This window comes from Pyxicephalus adspersus, chromosome 11, assembly GCF_032062135.1.
Source record: "Pyxicephalus adspersus chromosome 11, UCB_Pads_2.0, whole genome shotgun sequence".
NCBI classification, from domain to species: domain Eukaryota; kingdom Metazoa; phylum Chordata; class Amphibia; order Anura; family Pyxicephalidae; genus Pyxicephalus; species Pyxicephalus adspersus.
The window spans coordinates 33,154,327-33,160,366 of NC_092868.1; positions in this window are offsets into that span (position 1 = coordinate 33,154,327).

The following is a 6,040-nucleotide window of genomic DNA, read 5'->3' on the forward strand; positions in this document are numbered from 1 at the left end:
TGGAGTTTCCCCAATCCTGACACATTACATGAATATTAAAGATTTATATCAGAGAATATTTATAATGTGTTATCCTATATGACAGCAGCTCCAAAGAAACAATTTTAAAACAATATATGTTACTGTTCCGTGTGATTAGTATGATTAGGAGAGCTATTTCTGACCACCTCTATGTAAAACCATTTTTTTACATAGAGGTGGACAGAAATAGCTCTCATAATCACACGGAACAGTAACATATATTGTTCAAAGTTTCTTGCTGAGTTGGGCACTACAGTAAGAGTTTATTGGCTTAGTGTGAATTCCAACAAATTACCCCCAGTAACTGCCCAGAGACACCCAAACACATATATACATGTGTGGCCCATCTGTATTCTTGTTTTTGTTAAGAAATGCTTATAGAGCTCAAAAGCTCAAGCTAACACTTGGACACACAACTGGAATAGTCAGAGCGATGATGCACTCTGCTCATCCTCAGGTCCAAATTTTCAGAGAATGCGAGTTCTGCTGTGCTGTCCTTTAAAAAACCCATAGCTCTGGGACAACAACATATTGCCATGGTAATTTTAGAATAAAATTATTTCAGAACCAATATAGTTTTCCTTTAAAGTCCATTTCTCATCATACTAATATTCCCAACAACTCCCCCACTAGAATTTTATTTTACCAATGAGGAAGTCCTCTTTTCCCCCATCACCACCATTCTCATCGTCATCAATGCTACAGAGTCAGGAGGAGCGATCCAAGATGGCGCCCTGCATCACTTCTTCCAGATGCAGCTGGATATGTGTTGTCTGCTGATTGCCAGGGGTAGGAGTAATGGAGGGGTGAGTTGGTTGGGTTATTATTGGGCACAGTGCAGATTGAGGGGGATTGTTAGTTGGATTATTAGTGAGCACAGTGCTGATATTTCTCCCTCTCTGTGTACATGGACACAGCTCTGTAATCTATATGGCTAGAACTGCTATCCAGGGTGACAATACCTGCTGAACCTGCCAGTGCTATGCAGCTTCCTATGATGAGATGACAATGCTGCTACATTGCTCCAAAATTCATAGCAGTGTTGTCACCATCATGTGGGCTGCTCGCAATAAAGGGGGATGAAAGGACTTTGCAAAAACCCTCGCCCCTTGGTGACACCTAGTCCTGCCCACAGCGCTGGTGAGCTCCTCCCATTGTAAGCTGCAGTGTCTGAGGGGGTTAGCCGGGGAGACACAAATTAAAGGTGATCTGGCCCAAACAGAGAAAGTAAAAGATTTTTTTATACTTTTTTTTGACTCTCCGGCACAACCTGGATTTGGGTCCTCTTTGGACACACAGGAGCCTTCAGGCTTATGTATGAAACAAAAACCTTTTCTAAATGCTACCTTAATGTTTGTATCACAATTTCTAAATACTTGTATTACCATGTAATTCTCTAGGGCTAAGTTCACACTAGCAGTTTTGATATTAGGATGGACTGGTTCATTTTCATTCCTTTTTATTCCAGGCAGTTGCTTGTGGTAGCATTGCTGCATGTTTTTTGACACGATACATTAAATGTACAAGGGCAGCTTTTCAGCCCAATAGCCTCCACAGAATTGATATGAAACTGTTTGAAAAGTGAAAACAATGTCTGACTTTACTGGGCTTTGCAAGAGCCTGATCAAGTGTTTGAAACACCTGAAAAAGCCTTGCGGCTTTTGCCTGCTCTCTCCCCTGGGCACCTAGCGGCAACACCAGGTCCCATGTTTGAATCCCAGCCAGGGCATTATCTGCATGGAGTTTGTAGGTTTTCCCCATGTTTGCGTGGGTTTCCTCTGCGTACTTCAGTTTTCTCCCACATCCCAAAAAACTTGTAGTTAGGTTAATTGGCTTCCCCCCAAAATCGACTGTAATAAAGACATATGACTACGCAAGCGACATTAGATTGTGAGCCCCTTTGGGGGACAGTTAATGACATGACTATGGACTTTGTATAGCGCTGCGTAATATGATGGCGCTATATAAATACTGTGTAATAATAAGCTGTACAATCCCTCAGGCTGAGAACACATGCCTATGCCCTGTGCAGTCAACATTGGTTGACATATAATCTGTACAATGTCACTGGGGCTTCGGGGCAACAGATTCAGTTATGTATACTTATTGAAAATATTTGGGGTCCCTACACACTCACTGCTGCTGCTCCCCTTCTCCTATGGGCCACCTGAAAAACCAAACCGTGTTTGTCTATGTTCACTCACTTCTGTTCATCCTGTTACCACTTTAGCACGTACCATCACAGTTTAGGCTTATGGTGTCTGTTTGTGACCAGTCATTGTTGTTTGTTTTGTACACTCTGCAACCACAAAACATTAGTATGGTACTGACAGCTCTCAAGTGTGGCAAAACAAATTCCCCTTTTATTCTCTGCACAATCTTAGGTCAAAGTGTTCCAAAATTGCCAGGTATGGTAATATATTAGCCATAACAGTAAAATTTAAAGAATCTTGAGGCAGTAAATATGAATTACCCACTCAGACTCAGTCCTCATTGCTCTGTAATTCTATTCTTCACTTACTGATAATTAATAGCATTGGAGCTCAAATTATATTTTCCCTCTAGGAGCCCATAAACCTTCCTGAACCTGTAAAGCGATGCTGTTGGCTCATGGCCCAAATAAACAGACACTCCGTGTTGTACAAATTCTGTTTACAGAGCCCAATATCTCAAGCTGACTTTAGTTAATGAGTCAGAACAGAAGTGATTTACTGTCTAATGTTTAAATAAGGGTCAGCGTGAAGGGAAGTACTGTGTTGTCCTCTCCTACTAACACATCCATTGATTTATGTCTCTGAGTAACCCAAAATTCATGCAAGAAGGGAAAAATCAGAAGAAAGTGATGAAGATGGGCAAAGAAAGGATTTATAGCCTATTGACATGTATTGATCTGCTCCAATGATGACACAGCCCTGCTAATATATCTTTGTGAATGGAGCCCCAAAGTGACCTGTGAGTCTTGATTTACACCCGAGAAGCTTGTTGTGAAGTGACTTGTCAGCATTACAAATAATAAAAGTACAAAACTCCAAGGAAGAGATACCTAAAATAATTAGCAACATCTGAAAAGAACAGAAAATGTGATTTGTTTTCTAAATCAATCTTTATTATATTTTTGTTTTTTTATAGTAGCTAATAACATAGAAAGACATTGAGAGAAACATAATGGACTCATGACACTACATCCTTTGTGTAAATCAGTGGGCAAATGTTCTTCTTTCACGTTCACATCTAAAGGCTGGATTTTTAAGTGTTTCACCCATCAATTTGCTATATTTTCACTCACAGCCATTCGAATCCTTGTGCGTTGCTCATTTCAATGCATATTAAACCTAGGACTCTAATATCTAGTGGTCAATTATCAAAAGAGCTGTCACTATAGTAAATGCGGTATCACCTAACAAAAATAGGCAATTTTCTGCCATACTGACAGGCAAAACATTTATAAATGTATTAAGTTAAGAGCATAAATGGGGTTCAGCAAAAACACCATGCATACAATAATATGATATAATTATCTCTTTAGTTTTAGAACAAACAGGTAAATTTTCTCGTAAATCAGCCATTCTCACCCAGGCAAGGAGTTTCTTAAGCCGTGGCTGATTGTCCCCCCTCATCTCATGGTACACCACTTGGCAGAACCACAAGCATGACCCCAATAATCTTTTTACCTGTCTATAAGAATTCGGTTTGCACCACCATGGTAAGACAGACATGCTTCACACTAACCTTCATCCTCAAGGATAAAAAGGCTGCCCCAAATCATCCAGGTTCCTTCATAAACATTGTTGCTTTCCTGTCCCTTTTACCTGGCTGTGTAGTTAGTGATTGGTATGATTTCAAATCATCTAACTACACTGCCTGGTAACTGGGCTGTACACATTGTATTATTACGGTAGTATTATATACTCTCCATGGCCACAAAGGAAAGCTGGCTCTATATGGCAAGTTCAGGATACAAAAACAAGTTATACTTCTATTACTAAATGTACAACTTTCTAGACAGTTAGTAGTATATAAAGAGATATGACATATTAAATACATTTATATAGGTTTTCATAATAATAATGGTTACAATGTAACAACATTTAACATATTTATGCTCCTCTAACATAAACACAATATAATGAAATGTCTTGCATTGCAGGTCCACACAGAGGAGAACATTATGTTCAGTTTTGATGGTAGTCTAGTTAGTGATTGCAAGGTATTAACGCAATCAGCTAACTACACTGCCTGAAAACCAAACACAGGCTGGAAGATGTTCTGGAATCTAGAACAAAAGATAAAAAGTTGAGTCCATCATTAAAAGTATTATAAACACAAAATAATATACATACCATTACAATAATACAGATAATTGCATGCATGGCACATTTCAGGTTCTCATTGAGCATGGGGTTACCCATTAGGTCCACTTGATGTTTGTAGAATGCCATCTGGAAAGGTTCAAACTTATTTTATACCTCCCCATTAATTGCTGCATACAGACCAATAACATATTGCTGTTGTAAGGATTTGCTTTAAGTGAAAAGATTTAGCACCCAGTGTCGCAGAAGTGGAAAGTCCTAGAAGCTCTTCTACATAAATGTCACCTACCCTGGGTCTGTTGAAGGTTTGTGTATACAGATTGTATCCATGGACATGTTGATATGATGTAAAAAGAAGGCAGGTAAAGCCAAGCCATGTGACACCTAAAGTTTATTACCTAGGACTCTGCTATACAAAGGGTTACCATGGACAGCAGGAAAAACTCTAAAAGGGCACTCACGGATAATCATTTTGGCCTCTTGCGATAAAACAATTTTTGAATTGCAGGTAACACATCCATGTGAGCAAGAAATAAGCTATACACAATTTTGTAAGCTATAATTCTTTAAAATATAAATGAATAATAAAACATACCTCAGCCCATGTGTACGATGCCACGGATGAGCTGGTTGCCAAAAACCTGCAACTGCATCAACGCCCAATGGCTGAAGCAATAAGATGTCAGGCCCAGATGTAGAAGAGGTGCAATAGAAGACAACGGCTGGCCACCCCAATATATTATCTTATTGCATATACAAAATTGCTCTCCTTAGCATTTTTGTTGCTGAATTACAATCTAATATTCCGGTGAGTTTGTACTTCCTGTGGACTTCTGTGCATGAAGAAAATAATGCCACCCGAGGAAAGGAACTGTGCTACTGGCAGGATTATCGGGAGAAAAAAAAAAAAAATCGAAATGAAAAGGAATGCATCCACCACATCCAAGGACTGTAGGCTGCAATATAATAGATTATTATTCTTGAGTTTGTCAACTTTGAGCAGAGTCCATGATAATGGTTTGGGATTAATATTAATAGAAACCCCCCTCCCAAAAAAATGTCTATATAGGGAAATGTATGAGAGCTTCATTTCATTATTGTATGTCTACAGACAGGGTGGGTTTACCGCTGTGCTGGTGGTTCCCTGGTGGCCCTTGACAGGTGCACATGGCCAATGAATGGTGCATTGGATAGTTTGTGGGTGCTCATCAAATTTTTATTTAGCCCCATCTCTGTTACCTGGGATGTGCTGGCAGCCTACATGGGGCTTTCTATATCTGCTGTCATTTGTTATCAGCAGATCTCCTCTGGGCAGACCAGGGATGTACATGAAGAAGTAGGGGGGCACCACTTGCTGCATCTTCAAGCTGGCTGAGCCCTTATAGATAGCTGGCAGTAGATCATCAAGTTCCTACCTTGTCCACCTACAGGAGGAATCTCCATACCTAAGGTGGAGCAATGTTTGCTGGTAACCAGACTTCACCAATGCCAGGATGTGCTCACTGCCATCTCTTTGTAAAGGACTTGGCCAGCTATAGATGCAGATGGTGTACCGTGTGGTCTCCCTGGGGCCCAGCAGGCTCCATCCCAGAGAGTCAGTATGTCACATGGTGGACATCAGAACTGAAAACAACTTGGAAACATCCCTACAGATCTACAAGTAAAAGAAGTCACAAATAACAAAAATTATATACAAAAAAGGTAAAAAG